This window comes from Camellia sinensis, chromosome 7 (genome assembly GCF_055761805.1).
Source record: "Camellia sinensis isolate YWXY chromosome 7, ASM5576180v1, whole genome shotgun sequence".
Lineage (NCBI taxonomy): Eukaryota > Viridiplantae > Streptophyta > Magnoliopsida > Ericales > Theaceae > Camellia > Camellia sinensis.
This window is the reverse complement of record NC_138967.1, coordinates 20,534,697-20,554,818: the sequence shown is the minus strand read 5'-3', so window position 1 is coordinate 20,554,818 and position 20,122 is coordinate 20,534,697. Positions and strand designations below refer to the sequence as shown.

General features: G+C 40.9%; 1 pseudogene; it reads right to left on the bottom strand.

Annotated features, from left to right (window-relative positions):
- Positions 1-6,537: 6,537 nt before the first annotated feature.
- LOC145795650 (uncharacterized) lies at positions 6,538-19,623 on the bottom strand (annotated as a pseudogene).
- Positions 19,624-20,122: the final 499 nt, after the last annotated feature.

Below are 20,122 nucleotides of genomic sequence, written 5' to 3'. Positions count from 1 at the left end.
ATAAAGCTGTGTTTCGATTTGATTGACTTAGTTTTGAAGAATGCCGAGGTCATTTGCATGTAAGCTAGACTTGTTTTGAGTAGTGTATTCAATAGACTTTGCCATGTGTTTGTAGGACTTGGACTTGCCTTGACCCCGACGTTTGAAGAACTATGTGAGTGGTATTTTAATAAAGCTATGTTATACGTTTTGATAAAGACTTTGCTTTGCTTTGTTTTTGAAAGATATTTGTTAAGCATGAATGATTGTCTTTAGTTTTGTATCTCGTATTATACTTGCTTGAATGACCTTCTCGGAAATGACTCTAAACTTTCGCAGCACATCTTGTCTTGAAAGTCCCTTGTGCTGGAGGACTCTAAACTTTCGCAGCACTCTTGTGTTAAAAGGCTACGGGCCTCTGTAACATAGGTCCCTTGTGCTAGAGGACTCTAAACTTTGGTAGCACCCTTGCTTGAGATGCCTCTTTTACCTTGTCTTGTTTTGCCACTGACGGTTTACCGTGTGGATATGTTGCCGGAATGTTATCGTTTGTAATATGTTGATGCTAGTAAGCACCCCTTAAAGCTTTGAAGATTTGTTAGATGGGCGAGGACCATCCCTTGTTATTTAAAGTTTTTGACTTGTATTGTTTTGAGAGGACTTCGGCTGTTATTCATGCAAACCCTTTATTATTTATACCATTCACTGAGTATCCAAGCTCACCCTTTCTATATATATGTAGGTGATGAGCAAGAAGACGGTGACGCCTAGATGTGATTCTGGAGCTTATTTTGGATTTTGATTATGTCGGCTTAACCTGTAATTACGTCGGCAGTCTTGAAAATTATGCTTCTCGATTTGTAATACTTGTATGTTACATACATCGGCTTGAGAAGCCTTTTGATCAAGATGTATGTTTTGTATACATGTTATGTCGGCCGTGAGGATGTCGGCAATCCTGAAGATTTTGCTTCTAGCTGTATTTCATGTATTTCTTCATGTCGGCTTGTGAAGCCCTTTTGTTAATATGTAAGATGTAATTTGTACTTCGCTTCGTTTGTAATTGAGTTGTAACCCATCTGCAGATGATAGCTATTTCATTTAACTTATGCACAGCTCTTTTGGACTAATCTGATTGTATGTATCGCTTCCGTACTTGTGAGCCCCATATATTTATACTCTGTTGTGTGTGAATTTTGAAAGTTGGACTTCGGTAATCTCGGATTACTGGCCATCACGGCACCAAACTACTAGGACCGGTTTGGGGTCGCGACATTGGCCATGTTCTAAACTGATTTTATTCATGATTTGGGCTGCCTTAGCTCTGTTTTGAGGTCCCATGGTCGAATGATGCTTTCCATGCATGCTCGTAGTGTAATACCCTTGCCTAGCTTCGAGTTTTGAAGCCTCTTGCATGCTTAAATTGAGTTGTTTTCATGTTTTGGAAGCATTGAACATGTTATTTCAGAGCTTATACTTGTGCCATATTCCCATGTTTTCCACTCTTTAAATGCATTTGAGAGTTGTGCTTGTATGCCTCATTTTTGGGCTATCGCATGAGCTTCATTTTTGTGTATTGCAAGCCATCATTTTAGTCCATTTTGCCACTGTTTTGGGTCTTCATAGGGACTATTTGGGGTTGCTTTGGTCATTTGGGCATCGCTTTGCATATCTCTAGTGTAATGCACTTCACTAATTTCGGTATTTGAGCCATTCAACATGCATAACATGAGTTGTTTGCATGATTCGGGACCATCTTGTATGTCATTTTAAAGCTGGAACATGTGTCATTGTATGCCATATTTCATCCTTATCATGCTTTGGTAGAGTTGCACTTTGTTCCTTAGGTTTGGTCCCTTGCATTTATATATGTTTGCATGCACCTTGTTGCCTCATTTTCATCATATTGGCCACTGATTTGGGTGTGGCCGAGGCCCATCCATCTTGGTTTAAGTCCATCTTGCATTGTGTATGCCCTATAGTCCATGTTATCGCATGTTTGATCATTGCATTGCGTGTGCCTCATTCATAACATTGTGTAGGTTAGTGCATTGTGTATGCATGCCATATAATCCATGTGCATTGAGTATGCCATTGATTAGTTCATAGCATTGTGTATGCCATTTGCATGCTTGCATGTCATTCCGTGCATCTTCGCATCACTTAGTTGCATTGCATTTAGATCACATGCTAGAGTTGTATTTGTCCATACTTTGTTTGTTGCATTGTGTTTGGAGTAGGGTTTAGTCCAAACACGGGAAACGAGGAACATTTCGTACTCAAAGTGATGAAACGCGCCTCGATCCTTGGTCGCCGACACTCTTGACTGCCCATGACGGAGTTGTCGGCTTTAGGTGTTTACATGTGCATTCATTTCACATTAAGTCGTGCAATTCAACTCTTCAGCCACCATGCATCGAGACGCGTGATTGATGGCGCGAGGATCGAGGACTACACTCCCTTGAGCTTGTACAATGATGAGGAGAGTGGTCGTGCACATATATGCTGTAAATACATTGCCATGCCCTTTCTTGCTCTCTGTTGCAGCAAACCAGAAACCAGCAGCCAATAACCGGTCGGCAGCATCCCTAAAGATTCCCAAAGGTGGAGCTTCATCCCTCTGGAGCTTGGTGCAAGTTTCTGAGAGTAATTGCAAACAGAGGCAAGTCGGGCATAGCGATGGATTTTTGAGCGAGACAATTCAAGCATGCATGCATCCTTTATCATTCATGGCAGAGCTGAGGCATTCATGTAGTTTGCATGCCAGTTTAATTGCTTACTTAGTTAGTTTGTTAATTAGTGATAGTTATGTAATAAATAATTAGCTTGTTAGTTAGTTAATTAGGTGGTTTGTAATATTTATTCAAACCCTCCATCGAGAGGGCGAATTTTGTAATAAGTGTGCGTGCGTGTGTAAATGTCTTCCAACCCCATGTCTTTCTCCCTTTTATTTACCTGCTTTCAATGGTTAGTTTTAGGGCATGTTTTAATTAGCATCCTTATGTTCGCATGTTTGCATTCATTCATCCGTATTGCATGCACCGGGCTCGGCACATCATACTAACTGCATTGTATTTCAATTCCAAATTGAATACATGTATCGATTGTTGCATCTCATATGCCATCTTAGAATAGCCGAGCCTATCTTAGTTGCATTAGGCATCTCAGTATAGTTAGGATTCATGCATTGATTACTAACTAGCTTCTTTCTTTGGCTCAGAGTACTCGGTAAGTGTTTATGCTTTAACATCCTTGCATGTGTGTGAGTGACTGCCATAATAGCATGCTTACCATGAGGCTATTTGCTTATGTGATATAACTGCCTGAATGCCTGTGGGTGAAGGTTGGATTGCTTGAATTGGAACAATTCATCAAATGCAAGTTTTAAGCCCACTTGAGAGTGGCAAAATCATGTTTTCTTAAGCCCACTTGAGGGTGGCAAAATCCATGTCTTAGCCTACTGGCGAGTAGCACCTTCAAACCATTTTTAAACAAACATGAGATGTTTTGTTCCAACTTAGGCGATCTAGTCTATACTTGTATGTTGTGTGCATCACATAGCAATTTTAGGTTAATACACTGGAATAAGAGCGCATGTGTTTTCAAAAACAAAATATCATGTTTAGTAGTAGCCGGTCTTTGATCGGGCGAGCGGGGGTGCTCATAGCTGACCTTCCCCAATCGTACCCAAGTTCCCAAGCTGAGGCAACTTTGGTGATAACGGACACGTGACCTTAGGCAACGAGTCAGGGTTTCCTAAATTTTTCCAAAATAAAGCATTTAGGTAGCGACTCTGTATCTGGAAAAGCAGTCCATGTTTGGCACTTCTTTCTAAAAAATCAGTTTTCCAAAACGATTTGCCGGATTTGGACTCTTTGGTGATTTATCGGTCTCGCATTGCACTTTGCGGGACTAGATTCAGAACCGTGACATTTATGAGTCCAAACTGTAGCATAGCCCACGGGCACGTCTACAGAAGTCATTATGGTCCACGTGACCGCTACATGCATTCTAAAAATTTGGCCATTCGATGCATCGTATGTTTGCACACCATGCTCCCGCAAATTTTTCAGTTCTTCAATTAATGGTTGCAAGTAAACATCAATGTCTTTTCCAGGTGCCGAACATCTGGGAATAAGTAATGACATCATGCAAATTGGCTCTTTCATACACTTTCATGTAGAAGATGATAAGGCATTAAGATTACGGGCCACATGCTATATGATGTGCTCATATTTCTAAATGGATTGAAACCATCTGTGGCCAGCCCTAGCCTTACATTTCGAGATTCATCAGAAAATGTCAGATATTGCTTATCAAAGTCCTTCCATGCCTCACCATCGGCCGGATGCCTTAATATGTCATCATCCACATGCTTCTCTTTGTGCCATCTCATATCTGTGGCTGTTTTTTTTTTTTTTTTTTTTTTGACATATACAATCTTTTCAACCTCGGTGTCAAAGGAAAGTACCGCAATACCTTGTGTGGAATCTTTTTACCACCAATATCGTTCAACTTATATCTAGGCACGTCACATGTAGGGGGATTTCTCCAAATTTGCACTTTCCTTCCAAAACAGTGCACAATCATTCTTGCACGAATGAACTGTTTCATATCCTAAACCCAGGTCACGTAAGAACTTCTTAGCATCATAGAGTGTCCATGGAATAGTTTGATCACATTTTGGTAGATTGTCCTTGAATACTTGCATAACCTTATCGAACGACTTGTTGCTTCATTTGCTGTACACCTTCACATGAAGCATCTTAATAACGAATGACAACACAGAGAACTTTTCACATGTCGGGTAAACTTTGCATTGTGCATCTTCGAATAAGCTAATGAACTTCTGCAAACCATTAGGTTCCTCGTCTGTATGATCATCCATAAGACTACTCATGTAAATTTCTTCCAACATAATAGGCAATTCGCCCATCATCGGATGATCGATATCTGTCATACATTCACCACTACCTCTGCAATGGTCGTTTGATACACTAGGATAGGACACAGGAACATGTTTCCCGTGGTGCACCCAAGTTATATACGAAGACACCATTCCTCTACGGATCAAGTGCATCCACACAACTTGTCTGTTATATTTTGTGCCATTAATGTAATCGACAGACAGGCACCTAATTTCATCGTCTAGGCCTAAATTTGCCATAGCAAAGTCAAGGAATGACTTCACCCCTTCTTGATACTCTTTCCTTGTGAACCTATTATTTATCATCATCCAACTCTTGTCCATTTATTGTCACCTACAACTCAAGCAAAGATTAACTGAGGAACAAATGAGAACACGTGTTTAAATCCATTGGCCACACAATAGTGGGTGCTGCGCATAGTGCACAACAGCCTCCTCTTAATAAAGGAGCAGTTAAATTTTTTTTTATTTACCAAAATGTAATCTTATGTGTGCAATAGTGATTAACTAAACTAACTCAATTTAAATTGAACTGAAGTACGGTAACCACATTGGAGAGCCAAAGAGGGAGCACAGAAAGGCCCAAAATCGTAACAAAGACCACACGAAGGAGATATCTACAGGCCCTCTCCTAGGGATTGAGCCATAACCCCTCCCCCATTAATCACCCTCTTCCTTTTTATTTTCTTTTGCTCACACTTAACAAACAACCCCAAATCAAACACTATATGGAAAAAAAAGAAAAAAAGAAAAAAGGCTAAGTGTACTACAGAAGAGCACACCTTACATTTATAAACTAGCACAAAACATCAAATAAGAAAGAGCACACCCCCCAGAAGTGAATCCATCTTACAATCATGTTAAAGCTTACTAAACACCCTTGAGTCCATATTATATTCTTATAATTTCACTATTTGTAACTTTCCCTATTCTCCAACAAGGTGACAGACTAAGTTGATTCAGTATCCAGAATCGAAGCGCATAAAGCTAACTCGACCTATGAGGCTGCCATTGAGAGTTCAAGCCGAGATGATTTTGAAGCAATCTCCATGTCCCTGGGTATTTAAACCAGACTTTAGTCTCATAATTCCAAACCTTTGCATTATAAGCTTTGCGATTCAAACTCTAATTTCCACTGTCTCAGTTGATCTCCTAGGAACTCACTACAAACACAGTTATGTGGCTATACCAGACCATCAGATGTCATTTGGGTACGGCTAACACCAAAGGAATTACATCTTTAGAGGATTTAAAGTCTCCTAGACTCAAAATAATTATGATGGAAGATATATTGGGTCCGTCAAGTGGACAACTTCAATCATCTCCCCTTTCTCAATACCATCCACATAATGTTTCAATCGTTGGCCATTAACCTTGAAGGTCATACCATCTTGTGGATTTTTAATCTCAACTACAATATGCAGAAAGACTTCGATAACCTCATATGGACCATCCCACCGAGACCAGAGTTTACCCAGAAACAACCACAATTTGGCATTGAATAGCCACACTTTTTGGTGAGGTTTGAAGGACTTACAAGAAATGTGTTTATCATGAAATGCCTTAGTCCTAGCCTTGTAAATTTTTGAGCTCTCATATGCATCATTGCAGAGCTCCTCTAACTCAGTAAGTTAGAGTTTCCGGTGGTCACCAGCTTTTGACATATCAAAATTGAACTTCTTAATGGCCCACAAAGCCCGGTGTTCTAACTCAATAGGGAGATGGCACGCTTTCCTGAACACAATCCTATATGGAGACATCCCGATGGGTGTCTTATATGCAGTGCGATAGGCCCAAAGTACATCAACCAACCTGGTGGACCAATCTTTTCTATCGGGCCTCATAGTTTTCTCAAGGATGTGTTTGACTTCCCTATTAGAAACCTCTACTTGACAACTAGTCTAGGGATGATAGGGAGCGCCAACTTTATGAGTAATCATGTATTTGCGAACCAATGCCTCGAAAAAGCAGTTGCAAAAATGTTTGCCACCATTACTAATTATGGCACATGGGAACCCAAAATGACAAAAAATGATTTCATAAAGGAATTTAACCACAACCTTGTGATCATTCGGTGTCACGACCCCATTCCGCCCCCTAGTAGAATGGTGCCGTAATGGCTAGTAATCCGAGATTACCAAAGGCCAACTGACAAAGATTCGCACACAATCAGAGTATACATATGGGGCTTACATGTGCAGAAGCAATATATTTAAATCTAATTAGTCCATAAGAGCTGTGCATAGATCAAATGAAATGGCATACATTTTACTAGGTTTACAACTCGAATAAAAATAAAATAAAGTGCATATTACATCTTGATCAAAAGGCTTCTCAAGCCGGCATATACAAAAGACATGAAACAAAAGCGAAGAAGCATAGTTTTCAAGATGCGACAAAATGTGAATCCAAAACAGGTTGCAAAACACAACTAGGCGTCACTGCCTTCTTGCTCGTCACCTACATATATATATAAGGAGAGGGTGAGCTTGGATACTCAGTGAATGATATTAGTAATAAAGATTTTAATGAATGATATCCGAGATCTTTATCAAAACAATACGTATCATAACTTGTACAAATCAAGGGATGAACCAAGTTCATCTATCAAGTCTTTCAAAGCTTCAAGGGATGCTTACTTGCATCAATATAATACAAGGGATGACATTCTTGACAAAACAAGGGAATAATTGACCCGAAATTGATTAAACAAACCCATCCGCACAAGGTCGTCGGTGGCAACAGAGATATCTCAAACAAGGGTACTAGTTGCATTACAGGACTTTAAAAGAATGTCATCAAAGCAAGATAATACTTGATACAAAACTAGGGATAATCATTCATGCTAAATCAAATATTTTCCAAGACAAAGCAAAGCTTTATCAAAACTTTATAACATAGCTTTATTAAAAATACCACTCATATAGCTTTTCGGATGCCGGGGTTAGAGCAAAGGTCCAAGTCCTACAAATACATGGCAAAGTCCACTAGATGCATTTCAAGAAGACAAGAAAGAATGCTTAAAGATTGTTATGCAATGCACTCTCAAAACAAGTTTTACATGCGAGCAGATGATCTCGGCATTTCTTTCAAAACTGAGCCAAAACAAAGCAAGATATACTGGGAGTTAAAACACTATTTTTCATCTCAGGAAGACATGCTGGGTACCAACCAGATCTTGGCCGAGGTCCCACACCTCTTGGCTAAGGTATGGTCCCGATGACCACATTCAAGGAAATGAAGTCAGGAAAATCTGGGTTTTCCATCGAAGAACATGAAGAACATGAACATGAAGAAGATAAATGCAAAGATCATAACTTGATATTACAAAATCTGACTTTTCAAGAGATGAGTTCAAAGACATGGGCCTCGGTACCCATACTTTGGAGATTTCTTGAAAACAACACAAAGACATGGATCTTGATATAAACTTTTAGATCAAAAGATGGTTTTCTTTCAAGAACACAAGAATATCTTCTTCTTCTTTTTTTTTCTCTTTCTAAAACCAAACTTTAAATCAATACATGGCTCGCAAATCATGCTCGATCATGCAATGCGATTAGATGAACATAAAGAACAACATGAGCAGATCAAGAATCTAACCTTGGGGGTACGGATCTAACGGTTTAACCTCTAAGAATCAAGCTTGGAATCTAGCCCTCACTCTAAAACTTATTCTTCTCTCGAGAGCTTCTCTCTCTAAAAGACAAAGATATGATACAAAATGATGTGTTCTCTCAGTTGGTTCCTGACTTAACCCTCTGCTGGGACACGTGGCATTGCCGGATTGGATCTCCTAAAAAAGATGACAGAATGACAAGACAAGAACATGACAAAAGTGTGTAAAACAAGCAAGGTGGTATGGGCTCTCTGGCAAGGTAATGATATCGGGTTAAATCATCAGCTCCGGCAAGTAGGTTTCAATGATCTCGGCTAGGAAGGATAACACTTGGCCCAGCTGTGCCACACCTTGACCTAGATGTGCCACACCTTGGTCTAGGTCATACCAATCCAGGAACAAGATCACTAGGTGCAAGGATCAAAGATCTAGGACGCCTCGATGATAACATCTCAGCCTAGATGGTACACATCTCGGCCTAGGTGATGCACACTTCGGCCTAGATGATGACATCTCGGCCAATATGTCAGGGTGAAGGTGGAGGTCAACCAAAGGGGTTCTAAGATGGTCCTAAGGGTAAGAGATTCAAAGGTGTGACTTAGGCTTATGATGACCTCGGTTCCACACTAAACAAGAAACAAAACATGCAAGCAACACTTAGACAAAACAAATCAAGGTCTATAGATGCAAACTTATCAAGACAAAATCATGTAAATGAATATGAGCATGACTAAGACAAACTGAGGGTTGTTACATCCTACCCCCCTTAAGGAAGTTTGATCCCCAAACTTGAGTTACCTTGCCCCAAAAACAATTCTGGATGTCGGATTTTCATTTCTTCTTTCATTTCCCATGTAGCATGCTTGCCATAATGCTCTTTCCATTAAACCTTCACCATCGGTATCGACTTGTTCCTCAACTGTTTCACTTGCCTATCAAGAATCCGTATCGGCTTCTCCTCATAACCTAAATCTTCAGTAATCACAATCCCGAAATGATCAATCATATGCAGTGGATCTCGAATATACTTCCTCAACATCAATATATGAAACACACTGTGGACTTGACTTAGCCCTGGCGGCAAAACAAGTCTGTAACCAACGGGATTAACTCTCTCAAGAATTTCAAATGGCCCAATGTAGTGAGGTGCTAACTTACCTTTCTTCCCAAACCTTGAAACTCCTTTCATTGGCGAAATCTTCAGGAATACATGATCCCCAACTTCAAATTCTATCTCATTTCTTCTCTGGTCGGCGTAACACTTCTGGCGACTCTGAGCGGTTTTGATTCTTTGCTGGATAAGCTTAATCTTCTCGGTTGTCACTTGAATTAATTCGGGACCAATCAAAGTTTTATCGCCTACTTCAGTCCAACATGTCGGCGATCTGCACTTCCTTCCATACAAAGCTTCATACGGCGCCATGCCAATGGTAGCCTGAAAACTATTGTTGTAAGCAAATTATACTAATGGCTAATGAAATTCCCAACTTCCCTTGAAGTCCAATACACATAACCTAAGCATATCTTCAAGCGTCTGAATCGTTCTTTCTGTCTGTCCATCAGTTTGAGGATGAAAAGTTATGCTAAACCTTAACTCGGTTCCCATAGCCCTTTGTAAACTCTGCCAAAATCTAGAAACAAACTTGGGATCTCTGTCTGACATAATAGACATCGGCACCTCATGAAGTCTAACAATCTCATTCATATACAACAAAGCAAGTTGATCGGCATTAAACGTAGTTTTAACAGGCAAGAAGTGTGCTGACTTAGTTAATCTATCAACTATAACCCAGATTGAATCCATACATTTCCTCGGCAAACCAACAACAAAATCCATGGAGATGTGTTTCCATTTCCACTCAGGGATTGATAAAGGTTGAAGAAGTCCTGCTGGCTTCTGGTGTTTTGCTTTCACTTGTTGGCAATACAAACACTGGGATACAAACTCGGCTACTTCTCTTTTCATATTTGACCACCAAAAAGTCTGTTTCACATTCTGATACATCTTGTTGTTCCTTGGATGAACGGCTAATCTGGAACCATGGGCTTCCTGCAAAATCTTTATTTTCAACTCCGAGACGTCGGCCACGCACAATCTTCCTTCGAACTTAAGTGTTTGACCTTCAAGGATGTATCCCGATCTCGGCTTTGTGTTAAACTCATCAACTACTGTCTTGAAGAATTCATCTTCCATCTGTCTTGCCTTTACTTCCTCAAGGATAGTCGGCTCCACTGAAATCATTGCTAGGCATGCCAAATTTGCAACTAACTTCCTGCTCAAAGCGTCGGCTACTGTGTTAGCTTTACCTAGGGGATACTAAATTTGCATGTCGTAGTCTTTCAATAGTTCAAGCCACCTTCTCTGCCTCATATTTAATTCGTTCTGGGTGAACAAGTACTTCAAACTCTTGTGATCTGTGAAAACTTGGCAAAAGGCTCCATACAAGTAATGACGCCAAATCTTCAAAGCAAACACCACGACTGCTAGCTCTAGATCATGGGTAGGATAATTCTTTTCGTGGGGCTTCAACTTGCAAGATGCTTATGCTATGACCTTACCCCCTTGCATTAATACACAACCCAAGCCCTTATGCAAAGCATCACTATAAATCTGAAATTCCTCATTACCTGACGATAGTACGAGAACTGGTGCTGAGAGTAACCTCGTCTTTAGTTCCTGGAAGGCTAATTCCCTATCCTCGGTCCATTCATATGCCACTCCCTTCTAAGTCAATTGGGTCAATGGGATTGCAATCCTTGAAAAATCCTTCACAAACTTTCTGTAATAACCTGCCAAACCCAGAAAACTACGGACCTCGAACACATTAGTCGGCCTCGACCAATTCACCACGGCTCCAATTTTGCTAGGGTCGACTGAAATACCTTCTTCATTAATCACATGACCCAAAAATGAAATACTAGAAAGCCAAAACTCACATTTGTTAAGTTTAGCATACAATTTCCTATCTCTCAAAATCTGTAAGGCAAGTCTCAAATGCTTCTCATGCTCATCTCTACTCTTGGAATAGATTAATATATCATCAATGAAAACAACCACAAACTCATCTAGGTATGGCTTAAAGACTCTGTTAATCAAATCCATAAATGCAGCAGGAGCATTAGTCACTCCAAAAGGCATCAACAAGAACTCATAGTGGCCATACCTTGTCCGAAAAGCAGTCTTCTCAACATCCTCGGCTTTAACCTTAAGCTGATGGTAGCCTGGCCTAAGGTCAATTTTTGAAAAGACTTGTGCTCCATGTAACTGATAAAACAAATCATTGATCCTCGGCAATGGATACTTATTCTTAATGGTTACCTTGTTTAGTTCTCGATAATCAATACAAAGACAAAGTGCACCATCCTTTTTCTTAACAAATAAGACTGGCGCTTCCCAAGGTGAAGTGCTCGACCTAATAAAACCCTTATTCAACAACTCTTGTAATTGCACTTTCAACTCCTTAAGCTCGGCTGGGGCCATCCTATAGGGTGTTTTGGAAATAGGTTGTGTTCCCGACATAATATCAACGGTAAATTCTATCTCTCTATCCACTAAATGGCCAGGCAAATCATTTGGAAAAACGTCGGGAAATTCATTAACAACTGGGATGTCGACGCTTCCATTCAAATCACTTAGTATACTACACAAATAACCTTGACACCCTTTCTGGATTAACTTATAAGCTTTCATGGATGAGATCAAGTAAGGTGGGGATACTGCTCCTTTACCATGAAACGTAACCTCGGCGTGGTTTGGGGGTTTTAATGTGACACTTTTGGAAACATAATTAATGGAGGCATGATTTGCTACTAACCAGTCCATTCCCAATATGACATCAAAATGGGCTATGTCCAACGGCATCAAACCAACTAATAATTCAGCATTCTCAATCACAACAACACATGCTCTATGAATGGATGCAACAATCATAGTTCTTCTAGACAGAGTAGACACAGATAACACATAACCAAGAGGTTCTAGCTTTCTATTTAACTTCTTGGCAAACTTATCAGATACAAATAAATGCGTAGAACTCGAATCAATCAATATATAAGCATCTTGAGAGAAAATTGGAAGTATACCTGACACTACTGTCTCGGCACCTTGGGTGTCCCCTAGCACTAATGCGAAAACTTTGCCCTGCCTCATCTGACCTTTCTCGACGTTGCTTTTCTGCGAAGAGCCCGAAGTGCTCCCATTCTTCTTACCATCATTAGCCTTTGCCTTCGGACAGTCTTTCATACGGTGACCTATCTCACCACATTCAAAACAAGCTCCAGACGCCCAACGAAACCCCAAAATGTGGCTTCCCATAACTGGAACATGTCGGCCTAGTGTCATCTTCTTGATTAGAGTTGCTGGAACTGCCCATATTCGCTTTCTTCTTGGCATTGAATGGTACTCGACGATTGTCATAACTCTATCTCTTCCTCCGGCTCTCTCCTGAACTCTGGTATCGGTTTAAGTTAGCTTCTGCCAGGATGGCCTTGTCTAATACTCTAGCGTACGTCGGCATGTTGAGCATGTTAACTCGATCTTGTATCGGCCCACGAAGCCCACTTTCAAACTTCCTAGCTTTTCTATATTCATCATTAACCATGTGAGGTGCATATCTCGCCAACTCGGTAAAAGCATGGTCGTATTCTGCCACGGTTTTGTTGCCCTGCGTTAGAGTCTGGAACTCTGTGGTCTTTCAATCTCGGACACTAAGGGGAAAATGCTTGTTGTAAAACAACTCCAAAAATCTGGCCCAAGTCAAACCAGGATTGCCTTCTCGAATCATCATCCACCATCTTCGTGCATCGTCGTCTAACGTGAATGCTGCCAATGACACCTTTTGAGCGTCGGTACTGGGAAAAATCTCAAACAGCTTCTCCATTTCTAAAACCCACGCCTCGGCTTTCATCAGCTTTATACCCCCTTGGAATCTTGGCGGGTTCATTTTCTTGAACTCTTTGATCAAAGTTATTGTGCCGTCCCCATATAAAGCTAGTGGTGGGGGCACTTGTGGTACTAGAGGAGGTGGAGGAGGAGGCGGGACTGCATTTCGGGCGTTTGTTTGCTCGGCCTGAGTCAAAGTAGTACTAGTGTTCTGTTGCCTTGTTTGCCTCAACTTACGGGCTAAACCTTCAACCAACCTTTCTAACCTGTCCAACCTGTCTTCGGATTGATCTCAGCCAACTAGAGGTCTACCCCTTCTCATGATGCTAAGAGTATGCAAAATGTGGCTTTTTAAACAAAACGAACAAATAGACATGTATGCAAGTAACAAATGATCATGCCGAGATGATGCACACCTTGTCAAGTAGCAAGCAATATGATGCAATCCTAATATCATTATAAGGGAAATCTTATGCTCTTTAGGACTCAAGGTGTATGAATAACGTACTACAAGGAACTCGTGCTTTGATACCAATCTGTCACGACCCCATTCCGCATCTAGTAAAATGGTGCCGTGATGGCCAGTGATCCGAGATTACCAAAGGCCAACTGACAAAGATTCGCACACAATCAGAGTATATATGGGGCTTACATGTGCGGAAGCAATATATTTAAATCTAATTAGTCCATAAGAGCTGTGCATAGATCAAATAAAATGACATACATTTTACTAGGTTTACAACTCGAATACAAATAAAATAAAGTGCATATTACATCCTGATCAAAAGGTTTCTCAAGCCGACATATACAAAAGACATGAAACAAAAGCCAAGAAGCATAGTCTTCAAGATGCTACAAAATGTGAATCCAAAACAGGTTGCAAAACACAACTAGGCGTCATCGCCTTCTTGCTCGTCACCTACATATATATATAAGGAGAAGGTGAGCTTGGATACTCAGTGAATGATATTAGTAATAAAGATTTTAATGAATGATAGCCGAGATCTTTATCAAAACAATACGTATCATAACTTGTACAAATCAAGGGATGAACCAAGTTCATCTATCAAGTCTTTCAAAGCTTCAAGGGATGCTGACTAGCATCAATATAACACAAGGGATGACATTCCTGACAAAACAAGGGAATAATCAACCCGAAATCGATTAGACAAACCCACCCGCACTAGACCATCGATGGCAAGGGAGATATCTCAAACAAGGGTACTAGCTGCATTAGAGTCCCCTAGCACTAAGGACTTTCCAAGAATGTCATCAAAGCAAGATAATACTTGATACAAAACTAGGGATAATCATTCATGCTAAATCAAATATTTTCCAAAACAAAGCAAAGCTTTATCAAAACTTTATAACATAGCTTTATTAAAAATACCACTCACATAGCTCTTCGGATGCCGGGGTTAGAGCAAAGGTCCAAGTCCTACAAATACATAGCAAAGTCCACTAAATGCATTTCAAGAAGACAATAAAGAATGCTCAAAGATTGCTATGCAATGCACTCTCAAAACAAGTTTTACATGCGAGCAGATGATCTTGGCATTTCTTTCAAAACTGAGCCAAAACAAAGCAAGATATGCTGGGAGTTAAAACACTGTTTTTCATCTCGGGAAAACATGCTGGGTACCAGCCAGATCTTGGTCGAGGTCCCACACCTCTTGGCCGAGGTATGGTCCCGATGACCACATTCAAGGAAATGAAGTCAGGAAAATCTGGGTTTCCCTTCGAAGAACATGAAGAACATGAACATGAAGAAAATGAATGCAAAGATCATAACTTGTTATTACAAAATTTGAGTTTTCAAGAGATGAGTTCAAAGACATGGACCTGGGTACCCATACTTTGGAGATTTCGTGAAAACAACACAAAGACATGGATCTTGATATAAACTTTCGGATCAAAACATGGTTTTCTTTCAAGAACACAAGAATATCTTTTTTTTTCTTCTTTTTTTTCTTTTTCTAAAACCAAACTTTAAATCAATACATGGCTCGCAAATCATGATCGATCATGCAACGTGATTAGATGAACATAAAGAACAACATGAGCAAATCAAGAATCTAACCTTGGGGGTACGGATCTAACAGTTTAACCTCTGAGAATCAAGCTTGGAATCTAGCTCTCACTCTAAAACTTCTTCTTCTCCCGAGAGCTTCTCTCTCTAAAAGACAAAGATATGATACAAAATGATGTGTTCTCTCAGCTGGTTCCTGACTTAACGCTCTGCTGGGACACGTGGCATTGCCGGATTGGATCTCCTAAAAAAGGTGACAGAATGACAAGACAAGAACATGACAAAGTGTGTAAAACAAGCAAAGTGGTATGGGCTCTCTCGCAAGGTAATGATATCGGGTTAAATCATCGGCTCCGGCAAGTAGGTTTCAATGATCTCGGCCAGGAAGGATAACACTTTGCCTAACTGTGCCACACCTCGGCCTAGATGTGCCACACCTCGGTCTAGGTTATACCAATCCAGGAACAAGATCACTAGGTGCAAGGATCAAAGATCTAGGACGCCTCGATGATAACATCTCGGCCTAGATGGTACACATCTCGGCCTAGGTGATGCACACCTCGGCCTAGATGATGACATCTCGGCCAATATGTCAGGGTGAAGGTGGAGGTCAACCAAAGGGGTTCCAAGATGGTCCTAAGGGTAAGAGGTTCAAAGGTGTGACTTAGGCTTATAATGACCTTGGCTCCACACTAAACAAGAAACAAAACATGCAAGCAACACTTAGACAAAACAAATCAAGGTCTATAGATGCAAACTTATCAAGAAAAATTGTGTTAATGCATATGAGCATGACTAAGACAAAATAAGGGCTGTTACATTTGGTCTGGTGGCCACTGCCTTAACCCACTTGGACACATAGTCCACAGCCACCAAAATGTATTCAAATCTAAAAGATGATGGAAAGGGACCCATGAAGTCGATGTCCCAAACATCAAAAATCTCAATAATCAAAATAGGGGTCATCGACATCATATCTCGTTGTGACAAAAAGCCCATACGTTGACAACGCACGCAAGCTCTGCAGAAGTTATGGGCATCTTTAAAGATAGAGGGCCAGTAGAACCCACATTGTAAAACCTTGGCGGCTATTTTCTGCCCACTGAAGTGGCCGCCACATGCATGAGAGTGACAAAAGGTGAGAATGCTATCGGTTTCACTCTCAGGCACACAATGCCAAATCACTTGATCCAGACAATACTGGAACAATTTCGAGTCTTCCCAGAAATAGTGCTTGACTTGTGAGAAAAATTAGTCTTTGTCTTGCTTAGACCAAGTTTTAGGGATTTGACCAACCGCCAAGTAATTCGCAATATGAGCAAACCACGGGGGGTTCGCTCATGACACCACAAGACGTTACGCGTCCGAAAATGAGTTGTGCAAGGCTAAGGGATCACTTGTGTGCTCTATAAGGATTCGGGATAGATGATCCGCAACAACATTCTCAGATCTCTAGTCTCGAATTTCTAGGTCAAACACTTGAAGGAGTAGAATCCACCTAATTAGCATAGGTTTGGTCTCTTTTTTGGACAATAAGTACCGCAAAGTAGCGTGGTCAGTGAACACAATAACTTTAGACCCTAGGAGATAGGTCCGAAACTTATCAAATGCAAAGACAATATCTAGTAATTCTTTCTCAGTAGTAGTGTAGTTTAATGGAGCATCAGAAAGAGTGCGACTAGCATAATAGATAGCATAGGGTGCGTCATTCACCCTTTGGCCCAACACAGCCCCGACAGCATAGTCTGAGGTATCACACATGATTTCAAATGGGAGCAACCAATGTGGTGATTTCATGATTGGGGTGGTAGTAAGGGCCGCTTTAAGTGTTTCAAAGGCTTTCAAACACGCATCATCAAAGATAAAAGGTATGTCCTTAGCAAGTAAACTACATAACAGATGGGATATTTTTCTAAAGTCTCTGATGAATCAACGATAAAAACCTACGTGCCCTAGGAAAGACCGAAATTGACTCATAAAAGTGGGTGGAGGAGGACCTGCAATGAGGTCAACCTTAGCTTTGTCCAACTTTATACCTTGAGGGGACACAATGTGTCCCAGCACTATACCCTCACGAACCATAAAATGGCTCTTCTCCTAACTCAAAATTAGTTTACCTCAGTACATCGTTCCAACACTCTAGTCAAATTTCTAAGGCATTTCTCAAAAGATAGTCTAAACACCGAGAAATCATCCATGAAAATCTCTAAAAATTTGTCCACCATATCGGAGAAAATGGCCATCATACACCGTTGAAAAGTCGTCGATGCATCACACAGCCCAAAGGGCATGCGCCTATAGGTAAAAGTGCCAAAAAAACATGTGAATGTGGTATTTTCTTGGTCATCAGGGTACACAGAAACTTGATTATACCCCAAGTAACCATCGAGAAAACAATAGAAGCCCTGTCATGCTAACCGCTCTAGGATCTGATGAATAAAAGGTAAGGGAAAGTGATCCTTCCTAGTCATGGAATTGAGCCTACGATAATCAATGCACACTCGCTACCCAGTGGTGGTTCGTGTGAGGACTAACTCTCCTCGCTCATTCTCAACAACAATGATGCCCGATTTCTTGGGCACCACTTGTGTGAGACTCACCCACTTGCCATCCGAGATGGGGTATATAATACCCGCATCTAACAATTTCAACACCTCCTTTTTTACTACCTCTTTCATGTTGGGATTAAGCCTCCGTTGCATTTCACGGGAAGGTTTGGTGTCCTCTTCTAGATGTATATTATGCATGCACATGGAGAGATCTATCCCTCGCAAATCAGCCACCGACCACCCTATAGCACTCTGGTGTGCCACGACAACACTCATTAATTGACTTTCCTACTCAGTAGTTGAGTCAAATGCAATTATAACTGGTAAAGTATCCTAAGGCCCTAAAAAAACATGCTTGAGTGTGGCCAAGAGTGGCTTCAACTCAAGCGTAGGTGGTATGACTAGAGATGGTATGGCAGGCTCCCTAGACAGAGGAGGAAGGGGCTCAAACTGGGCTTTCCACGGAGAAAAATCCAATGTAAGAAAAGAATCAAGCAAAGCATTCACTTCCTCAACTGACTTGTCAATATTAAAATCCTCAAACCCAAAATGAGCTAAACAAGCCTCTAAAAGGTTCTCTACAAGAATGGAGGGTAAAGCCTCCTCTACTATTTCCCCCACAACATCCATAAATAAGCACTCCTCTCTTTCATGGGGTTGTTGGGATGCTTGGAAAATATTGAGTTTCATTTGTATATTCCCAAATGAGACATCCATAACCCTGACACGACAATTAATACATGCATTAGCTGTAGCTAAGGAAGGTAGACCTAAGATCACAGGGATTTGTTTCCTAGAGCTGGCTTCCGGTTCCATATCTAAAACCAAAAAATCAACAGGAAAATAAAACTTATCAACCTTTACTAGCACATCCTCAATTATGCCACATGGCACTTTGAGGAACTGGTCAGCCAACTGGAGTGTCATAGTAGTGGGCTTCAACTCGCCAAGCCCAAATTCCTCGTACATAGCGTACGACAACAAATTAACACTAGCCCCTAAATCTAACAAGGCTTTATCAATGAAATGGTCCCCTATAATGCATGCAGTGGTTGGGGCACCTGGGTCTATAAGCTTAGAGGATGTGTCACTCAATAAGATGGAGCTTACTTGCTCCATAAGTATGACCTTTTGAGACACATGTGTCCTAGATTTACACTTTTGTGTACAAAGGTCCTTAAAAATTTTAGCATAAGAGGGTACTTGTTTAATCGCCCCCAACAAAGGGAGGTTGATTTTAACTTGTTTAAAAGCCTTCATCATCACTTCCATGGATATCGCCTTCTTATTGAAATGGGACGATGTATTAAGGCATTGGGGAAAGGGTTCCTTAGGCACATATGGTGCCTTAGACTCATGTGAAGTACTAGGGACTAAGTCATCCCCCTTATGTGTTTTTCTCTCCTCCTTACTTTCATCAGGTTTACCACTGTGGTCACCCTTCTTAGCCTTAGTTGCATCAGATGCAACTGGTCTAGGCTCTAACTCCTTTCCACTCCTCAAAGTAATCACCGCTTGCACCTGTTTATGGTGCTTTCCATTCCCACTCGACCCCTCTGCCCCATATTGACTCTTAGGGTTAGCCATAGTCTGACTCGATAATTTTTCCTCTTCTCTCATATTCGTGTTATTGGCCATTTAACCTAATTGGGCCTCTAGCTTGGCAAAGGAGTAAGTGTGGGAGTGAACTACTAGTGCTAACCCTTTAAGCTCTGAAAGAACTTCCAACACCTAAGTCTCAAAGGTTAAGTTACCTTGAGGAACAGGTGGGGTTGTGGCTGCCGGTAAGGTTGTGGTGGGCGGTAGGAAAATTGGTTGGCAAAATTATTAAAATTTTGCCTTGGTGGTGGAAGGTTATAAGAAGTGCCTTGTGAAGGAGGTCTCTATGAAAAATTAGGGTGATTTCTCCATCCCAGATTATATGTGTTAGAATATGGGTCATTACTCGATCTGGAGAATCCTTGAGCGGCATTCACATGCTCTTAGACTAATTTCGGAAAATGTGATGCCAAAGGGCACTCACTCAAGTCATGAGCAAGGCTCGGACAAATAGCACATGCCTTATGAAATTGAGGCTGATCTTGCTGTGTTGGGGCATGTCCTGAAGCTAATAATTAGTCCATTTTGGGAGACAATG